The sequence below is a fragment of the Rhinolophus sinicus genome, chromosome 8, assembly GCF_057876585.1.
Source record: "Rhinolophus sinicus isolate RSI-liver-muscle chromosome 8, RSI-T2T, whole genome shotgun sequence".
Lineage (NCBI taxonomy): Eukaryota > Metazoa > Chordata > Mammalia > Chiroptera > Rhinolophidae > Rhinolophus > Rhinolophus sinicus.
The window spans coordinates 68,835,650-68,855,699 of NC_142508.1; positions in this window are offsets into that span (position 1 = coordinate 68,835,650).

Consider the following 20,050-nt stretch of genomic DNA (forward strand, 5'->3'; position numbering starts at 1 on the left):
TTTATCACGACACCATTTTGAATGGGAAATTTAGGACTCGTGTAACAGATGATCAGTTATGCAAGTGCAGGGACTATAACATACTCGTTTTTTTGTTTGTTTGTTTGTTTGTTTTGTTTTTGTTTTTACTTTTAATCTTGGTCTCAAGCAAAATGCCTCGAAGGCATATAATAGCCACTCAGTACGTATTTGTTGACATTGCAGAGGCTCAGTATAGGTGTGCTGAACTGAGAGTTGAGTGTGATTTGATTCTCTGACTGGATGTTACTGTGTGGTTTGGCAGACTGAAAAAGCTGGCATGATAGTAAGTTTCCTCCAGTTCTTCAATGCAACAGGAGATAAACTTTACCAAGGAGACTCAGGACAGACGAGCACTGTTTATTCTGCCCTCTTTGTTCCTGCTCTACTGCATAGGATGGCTTCTCTCCACTAGTTCCCGCTAAGAGCAGTGAGTCCCGTTACACCATGTGCTCCATGCATTAGAGGCGATCCTTTTCAACTTACTAATCCATCTCAGTCTGCCCCCCCTTTCTCCCTTTTGGTTTTATAGAGCCCATAGTCACCAATACCCTACTCTGCATGCCAGCCCTTCCTTTTGTTGTACAGTCACTCCTTTCCCAAGGATCCCTACATACTTAAAAAACAAAATTTAAATTGTTGACTCCCCCAACATACGTACCTGTATACCTTACGCCCAGAAAAGTGGTAAATTCATCTGGCTTTTCACTGTGGTACAGTGACCCAATGATTTAAAATACCTCTTTAGCCTTTCAGCTAAAAAAAAAAAAAAAAAAAGAAGAAGAAAAAACCTGTCCCATGTCCATTCAGAGTTCCTTGTAGAGGTGAACTATCCATTAACCCCAAAAAGAAGAATGACAGAATGGTTAGAGAAATGACATATTTGACCCAGCAATAGCTGTTTCTCTGGAAAATTGCAGAACTATATCAGACAATGTGAGGATCCATTCCTAAAACCTTAACACATCCCTTCTCTGACATTTTTGCTTAAGACACTTGAGCAGTCCTGTGGAATCTGTCCTCACTGGTTTCCTAAAGGGTTGTTGCCTGAAGGGAGTAATCAGGGGCCCATTTCACCCTGTTCACACCTTTTTCCTCACGCCAATTCCTATCCCTAACACTGTGTCTCTACCGAGTCTCTGTCATCTCTACCGAGTCTCCCTCGGTTCTGTCATTATAGCAAATTCCAACCCCTCTGTCAGGGGCATTCATTCTGAGTTGTCTACGTTTGCTATTTTATCCATGGTTTTAGAAGCATACTGACATTAACTTCACTGCCTGAATTAAAAATTGAACTTTGTTCCATGCCTCTACCGAGGGGCATCATGACTTTCTTTTAGTGATAAGTATAAAAAAATGTCCACTGTAAATTCTTGATTAAATTTTATAATTCCTCCAATAAGAAGAAAACCAAACACAAGCAAGTGTTGGGGCCACCCCCAAATCCCCCACAGTGTCATCCTTATTATTTTGAATTAAAGTTACTTGGTAAGCAGCCAGTGCCAGAAGGGTGCCTTGGTCCTCCCTTGTCTCCTTGAGTGCAGGAAATAAATCTCCCTGCTCCAGGAGGGCTGAAAGAAATACCCTTATAGCTGGAGCTGAGATCTAGGGCTGAAGAGTCTGCGTAAACAAACCATGTTGTCTTTTTATTAATTTACTACCCAAGCTCAAGCTTTGTTAAATTCCTCACTATAATAACCAAAATAACAAAATAGTGCTTAGATTTCTTTTTAATGAATACAAACATTTTTCCCCGTCAATTCTTCACACATTTAGTGTGTCTTTGTCTAAAAAGTGTAAAACACTGTCTGGTTCGTCATATCTCTGAACATCCTTTATGATTTTCCCATGTGCACGTATTAATTGTTTTTTCTCCTGTTAATCTGTTTTTTTCTCAATTTTATTATTAGTCCAGCTGTAAGAACTAAAGACGATTAGGAAGGGGAATTTTCCCTCCCTTACACAATTTTGATTCAACTTGTTAATGAACATAAGCACTTGTGGAAAGGAAAAACAAATTAAGTGACATGGGATATGACATATTCATTTTTAAATAAATGATTGAAAAACAATATTTGGTAAGTCTAACAAAATAGAAAACTGGGTGAGGATACAGGATTTCTGGGTTTTTGTCTGACCTGTCAATTGAAAAGTGGTGTGACTCTGCCCCGATGACTAATTTCACCGAGTCTCAGTTTACTAATAAATAAATTTTATTAATGTCCTGAGATTTACCACAGCTTCAGAAATGTGCGTTTTCATATATAATCTTCGTGATTTTTTGTCCCTATTTTGCTCTCCGTTTAGAATGCTGACTTTCTTTTATACCCATGTCCCATTCAGAAAAAAATAATTTGTCTGTGTTGAAGTTTAAGTCAATCATCCATCCTTCATAAAGGCTTTTCTAGTCACACATTCTCTTCCGTGATACACTTGTTTTCTACTTCTATACATTAATAACATGTTGTGTTCTTCTCTCATAGCACTTACTTTACTGTGCTGTGACAATCTGTTTGCTTGGAGCTTTGTCATGCCAGAGTATGCAAAGGGTCTACTTTTATATCTTTTTACCTCTGCACCTCAGTGTACAGAACAGTGCCTAGCAGACAGTAAGTGCTCAGTATCCAATTCTCTTTGGCTTGGATGACCGTGTATCATAAATTCCTCAGGCACCACTACAAATTATCTCAGTCTTACTTCTTTCTGCACTGACCAGTTCTGAGCAATCTTCCACCACCTCAGTTTGAATGCAGCAGAAAGCACATCACCAAGAAGCAGCATCACGTACCTCTTACTTCCCATTCTGGCATCTCTCTGAATGTCTTTTGGGGGATACTTGTGTAATGCATTAGGCACTCATATATGAGCAAGCTGGAAATACAGGGTGAGTTATGACTCTAGGGCTATGTGTAACCAATACCAATAGATGCATGCCCCATTGTTTTGTCCTGTCATAAATTCTTAGCTCTGAGATAGAGTTTATAAGTCTACTCAGAATGTTCTAGCAAGTTTGAAGGCACTAGTCACCTACCACAGTGGTCATGTACTTTTACACTGTCTTTTCCTGTTTCCCTGCTTCTCTTCAGTCCCCCTCCTCTATTTTCTACAATCTTTTCCCAGATAGAGTACCTGTATTCAAGCCCTTCCTCCGGCTCTTTTTTCTTTTAATTGGAACTGACATAAACCAAATGTTTTAACTGAAAACAATGTCAATGGTAACTTTGTCGATGGTACCTTTGCATGTCAATGGTAACCTTGAAATGCTCAAGGAAAATGCTCAAGGAGTAACTTTGTCCACAAAAAATAAGATGGATCATACTAAAATCCATGTTACAAGTTTTATTTTTTTCCTAGATGCAGATTATACGTTTCCCAAATTGACCAAATTTTCAGACCTACATGCCCTTCTAGAAATTTGTCATGCCCCCATCAAGAGTTGGGGTCTGTGTCCTTGAATCTGGTTGGACCTTTGTACCCTCTTTGATTAATAGAATATAGAAGAAGTGATTCTGTAACAGTGTTGAGGTTAGGTTAGAAGAGGTGATGCACTTTTCATCTGTCTCTTTGTTGGGATACAAACCTTTGGAACCCTGGAAGTACATATAAGAAATCTAGCCACTGGAAGGCTGCCATGCCAGAGAGATTCTATAAAGAAACCACATGTAGAGAGACATGCTGGACAACCCACAGTTGTCGCAGCTCCCAGCTGCTGAAGTCGCCCAGCACAGAGTCTAGACATGTAAGATAAGAAACTTTGAAATGACTCCAGCCTCACTCACATTCTAAATACAAAATCAAAGACTGTGAGCCAGTATCTTGAAGTTGAGTCACTTCTAAATCCTGACTCACAGAAACAGAGAGAAGGAATGACTGTTTTAAGCTCCTCTTTTGGGGTGATTTTAACATATGTAATAGATGACTTGATTACTACGTGAGTTTTCTTTTTAATTCTACAACTTTCTAATGTGTGGTCTTACATCTCTCATGAATATAGCAAGTAAATATCTGCTGATAATCTCAAATGAGGGCAAGAAAATGTGGTATCCTTGTCCCATCTGAATATTGTCACATACTTCTAAACCAGCGATTATGGTGAAAACACATCAGACCATAGAATTATTTAACGTCACCTAGAACAATAAAATAAAAGAAAATGAAGATAAACCAACAAACTCTACTTACTCAGTTGTTCAATTTTCAAATCATGCAATTGAGATTTTACAGGAGCAGCTATAACTATGCGTTTAGCCTTGGTATACTCGCTGCTACTGTTTCCACCTCTAAATACATTTGGAAACATTCACTGTCTCTGTAAGAAAAAAATCATATGGAAATCTAAAGTAAAATATACTAAAGCACGTCAGTAATTTTGCAATCCCCAAATACAATGAGAAAGCTTAAGTACATTAAAAAAAAAATTTAAAACTCCCATACATTCTTTACTGTACCTCACTCCAAGAGTTTGTGTATTTTATTTCTCTGTCCTTTGAATTTTGACTTGTTGATCTGCCTGGCATATGCCAAGGTAACATTAACAAACATGATTTAGGGAGAATTTGGAAATCGTTGTTCACTGGAGCTGGCCCACTGTGAATGCTGGGGAACCCTCCACAGACCAGATGAAAAAGCTCCAGCTCGCCTCCTGCGGGATGAGAAATGCCATGAAGGCCCCATGCATCTCCGCTACCCCAATAGTCCCCCCTGAATCTCCATATATTTAAGGGCAGCCATCCTTGACCATCCAACCCAAGATGAGCTGGCCCTGTCCCTTCACAGCATTGCGAACACATAATTAATGTTTATTGTGTCAATCCATTAAGTTTGGGGTGGTTCATTATGTAAAAAAAACAAAAAACAAAATAAACAAACAAAAAACCTGATACAAATAGACGTGTTTTTATTATATGAATCACAGGAAACTATATGCTTCGTATCCACCTTGCCCACTTGCCTGTTCTGAAGTATAACATTGCCAGGGAAAGTCTGTTTCCTTTTTGATGTTCATTCCTGGAAATCACTTTCATGCTGTAATTACCGGCATGATGGCAGTGCTTGATTCTCAAGTGAGCCAAGCTGCTGAACCTGAATTCACTTGACCAGCTGGGTCAGTGAGAATAAATGGCTTTCCTTGACCAGACTTGGCTTGGCTCCCTTAATAGTATCATTTTATATCCCTGGTTCAAGGACACAATTTTGCCGGGCAGGGGCACATTACTGATAAACATGCCACACAGAAATAGTTGGCCTGTACAGCAGATGCAATTTTTTTCCGCGCAAGAGATCCCAAAAAGTTTTCTTCTTCTGTGTTGGCCTGAAGGTCGAACTTCATTAAAGGTTAAAATAACGGTTTGGCTCCGTTTGGGAAAGCAGCAGCTTAAATTCTCCTTTCTAGAAGCAGTGCATTTGGGACAGAATACCTCATTCATAGTCACTGTGATCTCTTGTATTCTGGGAGTGAAATTGCTTCTCCCATTCCTAAACCGCTGCACAGGAAACTTGGCATGTTTCATGAAGACTGGTGTACTAGGGGAAAAACCCTCATTTTTTAATGTATTTTCAGGTACAATCAATACATCTACAGAATAGTGTCCAAAATGCATGTACCTTCAAAGTTTTCAGGTGTCACATTTTATCAAGTACCGCCTAAGAGATTACCTATAAGCACTGCCTCCACAATAACTAGTATATAGCTCACCGACATGACACGCTTAACATCACACTTTGGGCTGAATAATCTGACAGCTCTTTATTTAAAAATCAAGGACTCACAAGGTGTATTTTCCCCACACATGCTTTATGTTGCAGCACTCCCATACTTCCAGGTTGCATTATTCTCTCTCTGACATTTTGCATGTCATATGGTGACTGTCCTCGGGGAACATAGATCAGATTTCTGCCTGTAGTGCAAACTGACTAATAATAATCATCACCATAAAAGAGTCTGTTGTGTTTGGGACCAAACGTGCTATCTGGTTGTTATGGCAACTAGGATTTGAAAAGGCATGCCTGGTTTGTGAGGGGCAGGCGCCAGCATCCCCAAACCAATTCTTCATCCAAGCTTCTCCCAACGGGATAATTTCCAGGCATTCCTAAAATGGATGCAGAGTGACAGATTGTCAGCTCGTATCACTAATCTCACTCAGGAAAGAGACCACCTTTTCATCATAGAATGTGACATTTTTCCCTTTTTACTGGACTGATGTAACAAGGGGAGAGAGGTTAATGCATGGATATGCATCATTAAGGCCAGGTATCAGCAGTGGAAATTGATAATTTAGAGACTGTGGATGAATCTAGTAGGACATCACTTCCTCTTTAAAATGTGGTCTTGTGTCTCTCCATCCCTTCAAGTAGATATTATGACTCATCTGGACAACCTCTGTCCATCCTGGATAATCAGGTCCAACCTGGTATGGCATAACTTCAATTATGCTCATCGAAAGATTGCAATCATCGATTTCCATACCAGTCACTCATGAGACCACGAAGTCTACAAGCACACGTTCTGATTCATCTGTTCACCAGAGTCTGGGGCTTGTCATACATCTCATAATTGTGTGTTGAATGAACTGAGTTGTGTATACATCTCCTGTGACAATATCATTAATGTCCTCTCGCCATGCATGGCACAGATGTGCTAGAGTATTTTGTGTAGGTTAAGGAGATTATATTACACTTCGGAGTATGCCATTAGCAATGAATTGGATTTTGTGGTTTGGAGGAGCTGAATATAAAGCAAAACTTGTACGTGCGTATATGTAACCTTGGTAAAGCTGATTAACCCCTCTGAAATCCAGGTGTTTTCTGTTGTTTTGTTTTTGTTTTATGGAAAATGAGAAATTAAAACTCCTTCACTGTGTGCTGTCTAAAGATGATATGAAATAATGTAGTTACCACATGATAATGTTGGTTTAATTCATTGATGATAAAGCCCCTACTTATATTTGGTATTTAATGTTATGTTAGCCCTTGACTCAATGTGGCAAATCTCAGACTATTTATCCTTGAGTCCGTATTGTCCCATCTCTTATCAGTTGACACTCATAATCATTACTGGATACTTAAATGACTGGCTCATGTAACTTGCATTCAAAAGACAGATATTAAACACAAAATAAAGTCGATTGGAGAGCCGTGTAACTTCTTTTCCTTTGTATTAAACAGAAAAAAAAAATTCCTTTACATCCAGGATTAGGTTTAAAATATATATTTTTTGTTTTAAAAGAAGAGGTAGAAATATTCATTTTAGTGAAGTTAAACAAGTGCCAATGTCATATGAGTACAGTGAAAGTGATGAAGGAATACAAAACAATCTATCTGAGAACAAGATCAAATGATTCTTCCTAGAAAGATCCATTGTCTGTAGATAAATTAGAAGAATATGTCTTAATTTTTTATCCTTTAGTGTGTGTGTATATATATATATATATATATATATATATATATATATATATATATATAAAATTTAATTTTGTGTATATTATGGTATTTTGACATCTTAAAAACTTGTTCTGGTTGAGGAAAAGCTGCCTCTCTCTGGGTTAGGCAATTCTTTGAGATAGCAGAGGACCAGCCTAGAACCAGAGAACATGTCTTTGATAAGCAAACTAACCAATGAAGAGCCCCACCTCTTCTTTCTGGCCCCCACCCCCCAGGAGGCAATACGCCTCTGCCTTAATCATCCCAGGGCCAGGTACCAAGCAACTAGGGACCATCAAAATAATTCAAACTAGCCTACCTGAACAGGTCACCCCTCCGTCCCTTTCCTTTCCCACAGAAACCCCAGTAGAGGCTCTGGCCTAACGCTTTCCCCTCACTCTTGTCTACTGCTTCCCAACCACCCAGGTGTCTTAACCACGTGGTCTTGCATGGTCCCGTCTATAGGCCCTATGAGTGTAAACTTTGTTTTGTCCCTGAGCCTCTCCTCTGTCTCTTCTTGTAGCCACACCTGAATAACCACCTCATAAAAGAACACTGCTCCTCTCAAAGCACTCCACTGACTTCTTATTATCTCTAAGATTAACTCTGCAACCTGAGATTTATACCTAGCCCCCTCTGCCGTAGCGTCCCTCGACATGAATTCACTGTTACATTTCTGCCTCCAAACTTTAGACCCTCGGCTTTGGACACAACCTTCCGCTTTGGTCTGCTTGGGGAAAAAATGATCTTTTTAGACTCAATTCATTTGCTTTCTCTTTGGAGAATATTTGATCCATACGCCTCTACCCTACCCAACCCCTTCCCCCCTGAGTCCTTTCACCTACATAGAAAATTCATATCTCTCCCAAGCTGCACCCGCACAGAATCCTAGTACATAGTTATTAATATATTGTAATATTTTGATATATCTAAATCCTTTATTGTACAATAAGCTCCTCATGGGCAGAAACACCAGGGTAGCACAGTGCTTTGTACTATGTGGAAAATACTGAATACATTTTAATTTCTATTCAGTTATTTTTATCACAATGAAATGTAGGTTGTCTAAAATTTGGAAATCATAGTAAATATTTAACAAATAAAATACTTCATCTCACAATTATTTTACCTGTAACATATTGTCTTTAGTCATTATGTATTTATTTCACAATTTTACATAATTAGAAATTTTGCATTCACACTATTTTACTTATTTTTTCATTTAATATCATAATTCAAACATTGCCCATAGTTTATACATTCTTCACATTTTTTTCAATACTTCTTATCCTACCTGATAAAAGCAATATAAATTAATTCATACTTATCTTATTTGGGAAAGTATATTCAGTTGATACTTTTTGGCACAAACTTATTTTCTTCTCTGGATGATATGCCTCGGATAAGTTCCAAAGAGCAATATTACTAGTCTAATGGATCTGCATATTTTCAAGAGTCATAATATATACATGGCCAATTTTTGCAAAAGAGATTAAATCAATTTATATAGATACCAATAACAAACATGGACTTCTTTCTCCCCGTCCATTCTCACATTGGTTACTATGAATATTTTTTCTGATATGATAGCAATATAAATCCTGTTTAATTTCACTAAGTACTAATATGTTTCATTTCCTTCCAATCCACTAGTAATGCACTGAATACCGACAGTATAGCAAGGTGTCATGCTAATCATTGAGAAGGTAGAAAAGGAAAAAACATTACTCCTGCCTAAAAAGATCTCTGATTCTAGTGATCAAGACAGAGATCCAAACAAAATTCCAATTCAGTACAAAGATGCTCTGAGGGAGACCAACAATACTAGGAAGGGTAATGAAAAAGTTTCCACAATGACACAGCTGGAACAATTGGAAAAGTTTATTACTTAATAGAATCTCCTTCATTTAAATTGTCTGTTTAGGGCTTTCATGTATTCCTAGCACATATTTAAATTTTAGGACATAGCACCTCCCTCACCCCTGTTCCTGTCTTCTTCAACTACCATGCTGCTTTGCCCTCACTTCCACTAAACTTAGCAACGCGCCTATCAGCTTCCTAACCCCTCACACTCAGGTGGATACCCTTTCTCAATGGCCCTCTTCTGACCAATCCTCACAACAGCCATCTCATGCCTCAAGCAAAGGGAATGGATTATTACTCACTGAGTGTTTATTTTGTCTGTGTTGTAGAACAATTAGAAACAATTTTCTTGAATTAGGTGTGGTAAATTGTAGTGTTAGCTGCCATTTATTAACCATTTAATTGGTTACCTATCCCTCTGTGTGCAGTCTGGTTAGCCACTATATACACACACATACATGTTTCCTTTTAGACTATTAACTGTTATTATGAGCAGATCTTTAGACTGGCTGGACTATACGATAGGACAAAATGAGAAATCCCAAAGTCAAATGCTCCAAATAGGAGGTGCTAGACCCAATTTTGCCATCTTTTGTTGTTGTTGTTGTTGTTGTTAAATCCAATGTCAGCCTCCCTTTTAAAATCATTCAATGTATTCTAGCAACTCAAGTTGTTTCAAAATGCATGGAGCCCAATTGCCCAAGAGGAAAGCATGAATCAGCAGGATCCTTAGGCTTGGCTATGTTTTCTCCATCCATTTAAATACTTAGCATCAACCCTAGCAATCCAGGCATTTCAATAAAGTATCATTGTTTGCAATCCAGGTTGCAGAGGAAAAAAGAATCAGCGTGTTCCAGTAAGCCCTGCAGAAACACACCTTTTGTAGTGTAACATCCAGGCTGTTCCTTTTGGCTCCAGCAAGCTCTAATAACACCTTCCCATTTCTGGATGTTTGCTGATGGGGCCACTTCACGTGGTGCTTCAGACATGGCAACTGCCACTGCTTTCAAGACACAACTGTATCCCACCTCATTTGAAAACATGTTGCCGACTTCTCACACCTGCAATGGCTTGCGGGAGTGGGAAATTATTCACTCACAGCTGCATCTTGAAATTCAAGTTCGTTCCATTTACTTGACCCTGGAGTCTTGTCCAAACAAGCTCACTTGAGCTTTACCCAGATGGTGGCCATTTACTTCCGCCTCATTCATTACTATTCCCTTAAATCAAGGCCCTGAGCCAACTGGCACATTGACATAGCTTTTTAATGGAAAGATTACACATCTTCATCCCTAATTCAGTAACTACAGAAAGTGGCTGTAAAAACTGCAACAATATCCAGGTTGTCTTGTGGAGCCTGCATCACTGATGTTTATTTAATTAATGAACTGAGTCCGTTGTGTTACTAGGGGAAAAATGGACAATAAAAAAAATGATATACAGGCTTGCTTATTGCATTAATTGGCTATTTAAATAATAGAGCTGTATGACAAACTATTCATTCAGTGACACTTGTTACACTCTTTTGCATTACACTCGTTAATCTGCAGGTCAGTGATGTCTTGGCTTTCCTAGGATGAGCTCAGTGAGGTACTACTTCAGACTGCAGGTTGGGTGTAGGTCTGCCTCATGTGTATTCATTCTTGGGCCAGGCTGAAGGGGCCCAAGATGTTGTCCTCTTAAGGCAGATGACTGGCAAAGCCAATGTCAAGCCAAACACATACGCACATTTATGGCCTGTACTTGAGTCCCGTCCACTGGTCAGAGCAAATCACTGTCCTACCCTTGAAATTAATGGACAAGGGTAGTAAACTCTGTCCACTCTAGATGGGGAAGGGGAGTGAATACTTGTTGAATAGTAAATCGAGTGATCCTATATTTATACAAATTAAAAGGCATAGAGTCATACTGAAAAAAAAATCATAATATTTATAACACTGGACTATTAATACTTTTATTATAGAAAATTATAGGCTTTTCTTTCAGAAGATTGAAAAAAAAATGTCTCTGTGCAGTACACTGGTGCTCACCAATGTTTGGAGTTTTCTTCTTTCTGAATAACTGAATGAAGAGCATCGGGAAGGGGTAGTGTGACAAAACCAAACCGGTATGAGTTATCTTTAGGGCAAACCACTTAAAAGCCAGTGTGTGATGGTGTTTTAATATCTAAAATATTATGCATCCTCTTCTACTTGTTCCAGTGACCATTAGGGGCAAGGCCTTAACAATATCTTGCACCCACAGGCTCGTCTACATCCTTGCTACTCTCTCATCAAGGAAGAGACTACTTCTCCTCCCCTCGTATTTGGCCAGGTTGTGACTCATTTGTCAGAGTACAATATGCACATGTGACCCTGTTTGACTTTTGAGTCTATTCACTGTTTGCTAGAGCCTATGGCTGCATTGTAAGCAGGCTGATTGTATGGAGGCCACCATGCTGTGAGGAAGCCCAAATTAGGAAGAGGCCTGCGAAGAAAAAGGTCCAGCTACTCTAGCTTCTTGCTCTTTCAGCTCTGGCCACCATCTGACTCAACTGTGTAAGAAAGTTGAGCCAAAATCTTTCAGTCAAGCTCATTCCAAAATCCTCACCCACAGAAACCTTGAGAAACGATATGATTGCTATCATTTTAATCCTCTGAGTTAGTTATTACACCACTTTTATAATCTGAAAAAAATAGCTGTGAATATTTCTGGCAAAATTGTAAATTACTTTCTTCAATCTGGGATTAAATTTTAAAATGATTTCTCAAGACACTTATGAGTCTTGATTCCCTTTGATCTATTATTGTCTTTTCTAAGATTCTGGGCTATGTTTTATGTGTGATGAGCGCATGTATATTTAAATTACTTTAAAATAATGAACAGCGACTTTAAAGTTCAGGAAGAGAGAAGGGGTTAAGCAAATTAAAGCACATCTGCTGAATGATTTATTGTATAAGTTCTAAAAGAAAGATCTGCATGAAGACCATGTAACTACATAGAAAAATGCACAAGGCATTACATTAAATGGAAAACATACGATATAAGATTGTATGTGTATGTTAGCTGTACCTGCAGAAAACTTGAATAGTAACATGAGGAAAAGAGCTAACAAAATTGATTATATAGTTAAGTCAATATATTATACTTTAGGATTTAAAAAAATATCATCCAAACTTTGTAAATACTTCATTGAACCATATAATATCTGCTTCCATTAAACAAAAAGAAAAGAAAAAAGACACATACCACAGATAGTTTGTCCTTCACTTCCTCTTCCTATTTAAAACATGAGGATTTTACTTAATAAAAGTAGAGTGAGACTAAAGGATGGGTCAGGATGTTTCTGCCAAATTCTGGTCATGTCATAATCTTGCCTTTTCTCTCTGTAAAATGGAGACAAAAACACAGAAAGTTCCATATCAATTGACATACGGAAATTATTTTGCTTCTTATAATGGCTATCTAATTCTAGGACAATGGTTTGAAAACAAAACAAATACTATGGATTCTTTGTAAGAGGATTTTTGTTTTCTTTTTGCTTACATTTTAATTTTTAACTGAGAAATGCATTTCTTTCACACAAAAAAGCTGCTTTCTCTAACATTTAAAGTTTTCTCCTGCAAAAATGTGCCACTGTTGATACAATGAAGCCCTATAGTATAGTGAAGACCTACAGACTGAAACCCTCACAATGGAAAGACCGAGTGTCCCTAAAGGGTCAGTATATATTGTATGTGCCAACAGCAAATTCATCTCCGGTGACTTTACTGTAACTGTTTATGCAAATCCTGCATCTACTTAAAATATGCACCCGTAGGATATGAGGAACTGCTTATTTCGGCATAATGTCTGAAGAGAGGCGATGGCCATCTAATTTGCTTTCAGAGCCTTTTTGTCATGATTTGACATGCAGTCTCTGCAAGAGGAAAACATGAAGATTATTTATCCTGTTTAACAAAGGAGAACTTGGAGTTCCAGGAAAGACATTCGACTTCCTTAAGGTCATAAGGGTAGTTATTACTCGGTACCTAGTTGCCTTCACTCCAGGAATTCCAACTCACTGACTTGTCATAGGAAGAAACATAATAATATTTGCAGTATCCCTAGTTGAGCAAAGAACACTTCAACCATGTATCATTACTTTGGATGTTTAATAGTCTTTCCAATTGTTTATCGGAATAGCCATGCTTTTGGTTCCCACCCTTAATATCCCCAGTTTTAAAATCGATAAGGACTCTATTTCCAGATAGGATGCATTATTTGTGGCAGAGCACTTCTTTTGCACAACTGGAAAATGGTGGGTGAATTACAAAAGAAAACAAACAAACAAAAAATTCGCACTTTTAAAGCATCAAAAACTGTGGAAGCTTTCAGGATTACACAAACAAAAACTCCAGTTAGGCGAGAACGTCTGTTAGTCTGAGGTTGTCAGCTACTTCCCTCCTGATGGTGAGGGCCTGTTCTTGCCTAGTCTCTCCTTTCCCCAGGCGCAGCCGGCTGGGGGGAGAGAAACCGTCAGTCCTTTCAGCAGTTGAGGGGGACTGGATTTCACATCTGAAAATGAAGGGTTTTCAGCACATACTCAGCTTTCCCTGCAATACCTTGACTGGGTTCTGGGATAGTGTGGGAGGTTTGGGAGGTGAGTGGAACCATCTAGAAGGTATAGTGAAACCTTGAGCAGTCTTAGGATGTTTAGAAAACAAAGACCCATCTTGTGAGAGGACCTGCCTCTCTAGCACACTACCAGTCTCCCCTTTACGACGTTGACAGGATATTAAAGCTGTGTGGTACTTGGGGCCAAAGAATGGAGCTGGTAATCTCTGAAGGGAAGAGCTGCATCTTCTGCCATTTTTAAGGAATGAGGCAACAAATTTGACAGGCACTCAACTGCAAGCCCAGAGGGGCCCTAACAGGGTAGGCTGGCCCTTCTAAAACTTGAATCACGTCATAAAACTCTCACATGAGAGGTGAGAGGTGCCCTTCCTATACCGGAAGTAAAGGAACGTCCTTATTTCTAAAGACAAAGGGATGCAGAAAGCAATCTGAATTCTAAATCTAAATCTTGCTAAATAGCCCCCCATTTATTTATTACATGTACCTCAAACCTGTTGTCCTATTACATCTTTCTAACACGTCCCACTCATTATCAAATCTAGCATAAAAATACTTAGGTTTAATCATTTCTTTGAGTCTTCATTTCCTTATGAAGACTCCCACTTCAGGTAAAACTTCTATTAAATCATTATGTATTCTTTTCTCTTGTTAATCCATTTTTTGTTGTAGGGATTCCAGTGGAGAGCTTAGAAGGGTGGAGGAGACAGATATTTTTCCTCCCCAGGATGCAGCACAGTATCTTACTTTTTGTTTGTTTTCTGCTGCCTTGAACTACTTCTTCAACTCTGAGGTTGCACTTTAAACATTCATTTCTTTGGTTAGTCTTTCCAGACACCCCTGTCCTATATCAGGCAATTCCATTCTGTGTTTCTCCAACCTCCGAAACTTCCTCTATTATTGCAGTTTCTTTTTTATGTCATACTTTAGGATATATTTGAGCTTGTAATACAATCTGGAGTCATTTAATTCAAGTTGAAATCAATCAAAGTTGACACAGAACAATATAATATCTTAACAGAGATAAACTCTAGGAAGCTAAATTTTAAATAATACAAATTCAGTTATTTTATTTTGGTTTTATTTATAATTTATTAAGAATCCAAGGCTGTAACTGCAAACCGAGTGATTGTGAACTGTTTATGCTGTTGCCACATGGCGGCACTGCTTAAGGTGGTTATTTGATACACTGGTTCAGAATTATTTGAACCTTGCTCATTATATGTATCCAAATGTCTCATAGTGATTTAATGCCTCTGCAACTCTTAATTTCATTCTCCATAACATTTTTATTCCATAAAGTACATTTTCACTTGTTGCAGGAACCATTGCAAGCGTTGAAAATGGTCTTAACAGTAAGAAAGGAAGTTAGATAAAATTCATTGAAGTATGAAACAGATGATATAATGCACTATGCTATTAATTGAGGAGAATACACATTGGGAATCATTAAACATAATGTAAGGAAATGAAAAGAATACTAACATAATAATAGAATATAGTTATTACAAAATTACTTATTCAGTCAGGCAAGATTTGAATTCTTTTTATGACTTCATGAATGTATCCCTTGCATAAAATCTTCGTAGTTGCAATTCTTTCTGTTGTTTGTATTTTATAATAGGTTGTCATGTGTGGTGACGATAATCACCTATGCGTATATGTTTGTTGGATTTTTGGTACCTATAAAGACATACAGCACAGAGTAAGCACTCCCTAATATTTGTAGATAAGTAAGTAAAGTTGAACATTTTTTCCAATTGTGAGTTAGCCATGTTTATTCCACATATGTGTTCTTTGTGTTCCCCCTTTTCTGTATTGGCAATTTAGGGATTCTGCTTGTTTGGGGTTATTTTTGTAAATGGTTTTTATCCTAAGGTTATTTTCTTTCAACATGTTACAAATACCTATTTCCTTTTTTTTTTTTTTTTTGCCTTTTTAAATAATTTTTACTAAATTTATTGGGGGTAACACTGGTTAGTAAAATTATATGAATTTCAAGTGTACAGTGCTATAATATATCACCTATATTGCATTGTGTGTTCACCAGCCAGAGTCAGTTCTCCTTCAATCAGCGTGTGTTTGACCCCCTTTACCCTCTTCTACCATCCCTTTTTCCCCCTTCCCCTTTGGTAACCACTAAACTGTTGTCTGTGTCTATAAATTTTTGTTTGTTTGTTTGTTTGTATTGTTGGTTTGTCATTTTCCATTTTATATCCCACAGATGAGTGAAATCATATGGTTCTCAACTTTTTCTGTCTGACTTACTTTGGTTAGCATGATTATCTCAAGATTCATCCACGTTGTCACAAAAGGCAATATTTCATCTTTTCTCATGGCCAAGTAATATTCCATTGTACTCGTATATATGCTATGTCTTCTTTATCCAATCATTTATCAAAGGACACTTTGGTTGTCTCCATGTCTTGGCCACCATAAATAATGCTGCAGTGAACATCAGGTTACATGTATCTTTAGAAGTAAATATTTTCAGATTTTTGGGTAGATACCCAGGAGAGGGATTGCTGGGTAGTATGGTAATTCTATTCTTAGTTTTCTAAGGAAACTCCATACTGTTTTTCTTAGCGGTGTCCCAGTTTATGTTCCCACCCGCAGTGCGGATGCCATTGTAAGCGAAGACCCCCTTTGTCATTGTGATTGTAGCAGTTAACACAGATGGCAGGTTCACTGGCCTCTTTGCTGCCAGTCAGTGGCTTTTTGTATTTCTCTGGGACATCCAAACACAAGAAGTGAAATGAGTGCAGGTCATAGGTAGGGTCTGGGGGATACAAAACAAACAAACAGCAAAACACTGTCACCACAGATCTTTGCATTGTAACTCCCATTTTACCAATGAAGAAACTGAGGCTCACAAAGTTTCTTTTTATTGAGCAGCATAGCAACTATTCAGATCCACATCTCTCCGAACTTCCACTATTTCATCATTCCTTCAAAAGGAATTTTCATTGATGGAAGCATAGCACATATTTAAAGACCAAAAAGGAAGAAAAGAAAAAAAAAAATTAGCTCATACGAGTCCACTGAGTAGCTTCAAAATTATTAGAATAAAATGGTTTAGAGAAAGTCCTTTGTAACACTCAAGTTATCCTAAACAAAAGCCCCACATTGTACTCCCAAATAGCTCTTGTTAAGTCTTGTAATTTATGTGACTGTGTTTGTCATCTAGAGAAAAGCCATGCAAAGCTTGCCACAATATGCCTGGACTTCAGCTGCACTGAAATATGTCTGATCAGTAAATGAAAATTTTTGTACATTGTCACACGGAAAAGCATATGGAACTTTGGATAGAAAATTCTCAAAGAGAATGAGTCAACTTATAGGTATCTTTACATCTATAATTTTAAACAAATACATCCTTTATTTATTACTGGGAAATGCATTAAGAGAATTCAATATTCATTGTAATCAAGGTTTATTTGAAAACCAAATCTTGCATGATATTTTATTTCTGCTTTCTATCATACATGGAAAATGAAATAAGTCCTCTTTGTTTAACAAACAGAAACTATTCTCTTTATCATCTAATAACCACTCAGCTATAAATAATGGAAATTATTACACGATGACTTCACCAAACTGCCTGCCAGAAGCTGTAATTGTTTTTTATAATTTAGATGATGAGTATATGTTGTTTTGCAACTGCAGATACTAATTCATATCAACATCAGGAACCTAAGGCGTATTTACATCTAGTCACTATTATGGGGTCGGGGGGAGGATTCAGGAAATCCAGACAACCTCTGCTTTCCATATATATATATATATGAAAGGTCAGTAGGAGCCAGGAAGTGGACAGAACTAATGTTTGTTGAGCACCTATTTTTCACCATGTAGTGTATGTGTTGTTTTCCATAATATTATATTCTTAACATTATGAGGCAAGGTTAGTACTGTTCATGTTCAAATGCAAGAATGGACACACTTGTATGCATACAGCAGTCTGAGCACCAAAACCATACTCTGAGGCTACACGTTTCACATTCTCTTACCCCAACCATCTTCTGTTGCCCATGAGACTAGGGACAAGTACTAAATGGGAGGAAAGTCTTTCATTTACCAATATTGAGAACTTCTCCCTTAGGATTTTTGGAAGTGCAACAAGTATCTCCGTAATATGTTGTAAGCCCTGCTCCTTTAGCTCACCTCAGATCATGTGTGAAAATCACCGTTACCTGAAACTTCTCCACCTTTAAAACTGCTAATCCAAATCTTATGTTTTCTAGTCACAACGTGTTCTTTCAAGTTTATGTTTTCTACTGTCTTCAAAGTGTAGCAGACTGTCAGATCCCATCCCGGTTCACTAATCAATATTCTCAGGTACTTGGTATGCGTATTAAATTTGAGAAACACTGCTTAGTGTTTCTACTATGATCATCTTTAACCTCAGTGAGACCTTCATGATTCTTTCATTTTATAAATGGTTCTATATCTATTTTCTCCCAGCCCATCACCCTTCTATGTTACTTATCTGTCTCTTTCTCATCCAGCTTTGACTCTAGGGCCCATATTAATAGAAAAATAAACCAACAAATCGGGCTCAAACCTCACCAAGTAAATCAAAATATCTGGAGGTAGGAGTTAGGCGCCAGCATTTTGTAAGAAATTTCACCAGATAATTCTAATGTATGCATGTGTTTGAGAACCAAAACTGACCTTCTTCTCCTTTTTTACTGCAGAGTCACATCTGCCAAGCAAATCCCTAATCCTGTATCAATCCAATTAACCTGCCTTCCTACCTAATAGATCCATATTAACAAAGCTGAGCTGATGGCTAGGCAGCAGATGACTTTATTTGTATTAACTTTTTTTACATACCAAACTCTATAATTAGCGTATATGACTTTAATAAAAAAATTAAGTAATGTGCATATAAATTATTAACACTGATTATCCTAGGCCACAATTTAGTGAATGGGTTTTGTCTTCTTTACCATTTTTTTCTGTCTTACACAATGAACGAATAATATTTTATCATAAGGGAAGTCAGCCTTTAAAATCTAATACAGAAGATTTTGAAGTATTATCCATAGACACTTATGTTAATTTTAAAGAATATGTAATTATATATTTGGTGGCCTCAATCATTAAAAAAAAAATCTCAAAGTGAAATTAAGAACAGAGAGGAAATGTTTCAAATGCTAAATGATTATTTAAAAAAAAATTATAAGTAATATTTCAACTTTTAAAGTGTATTAGTTTACTGTTGCTCTGTAATATGTTACCACAAAAGTATCAACTTCAAACAACACCCATTAATGATCTCACAGTGGATCTCATAGGTCTAAATTTTGGGCACAGCTTACCTTGGTCCTCTGGCTCAGGGTCTCACCAGGCTGCAATCAAGGTGACCTTGATTGGCCCAGCACATTTCTTTCTGGAGTTCGGGATCCTCTCCCAAGCTCCTGTGTTATTGTCAGAATTCAGTTCTGTTGCAGGTCTTAGTTCCTTATTTCCTTGCCGGCTGTGATAAGCACCACGGTCAGCTCCTAGATGCCACTCTGACTTCCTCACCACCTGGGCCTCTCTCTGGCCAACCCACGACATGGCTCCTGCTTCCGAGTCAGCAGCAGGAGCTCTACAGTAAAAGTGTGTGAATCTCTGTGCATTTCTTCAAAAAGTCCTTTAAAGGGCTTTCACTGGATTAAGACAGGTTCACACATGATAATTTACCTTTCGATTAACTCCAAATCAACTTATTTGGAATCTTAATTATATCTGCAGAATCTCTTCATGAAAGTAAGTTAACCTAATCATAAGATTGATACCCCATTTGGATATTTGCTGATCCTGCCCACACTTAAGGGGGCAACATTATTAGGCGTAGGAATTATACAGGGTGTGTACCCCAGGCGGCATGAATCTTGGGGGCCACCTTAGAATTCTGCCTACTATGGTAACTTCTGGTGTTTTCCATATTTCCTTCGTTGACACGACAATGACTCTGGTAGGGCTGTTACTATGTCTATGGAAGTATTTAACATCCCTGGTATGTGCAAAGTACAACCTGCTTTGTGTGTGTGTGTGTGTGTGTGTGTGTGTGTGTGTGTTATTTCCTTTATGTTTATGATGGCAGTAGAATTTGGGGCCGTTCCACTGACATTAAAATAGCATTTTCATTGACACCACAACAGCTCAG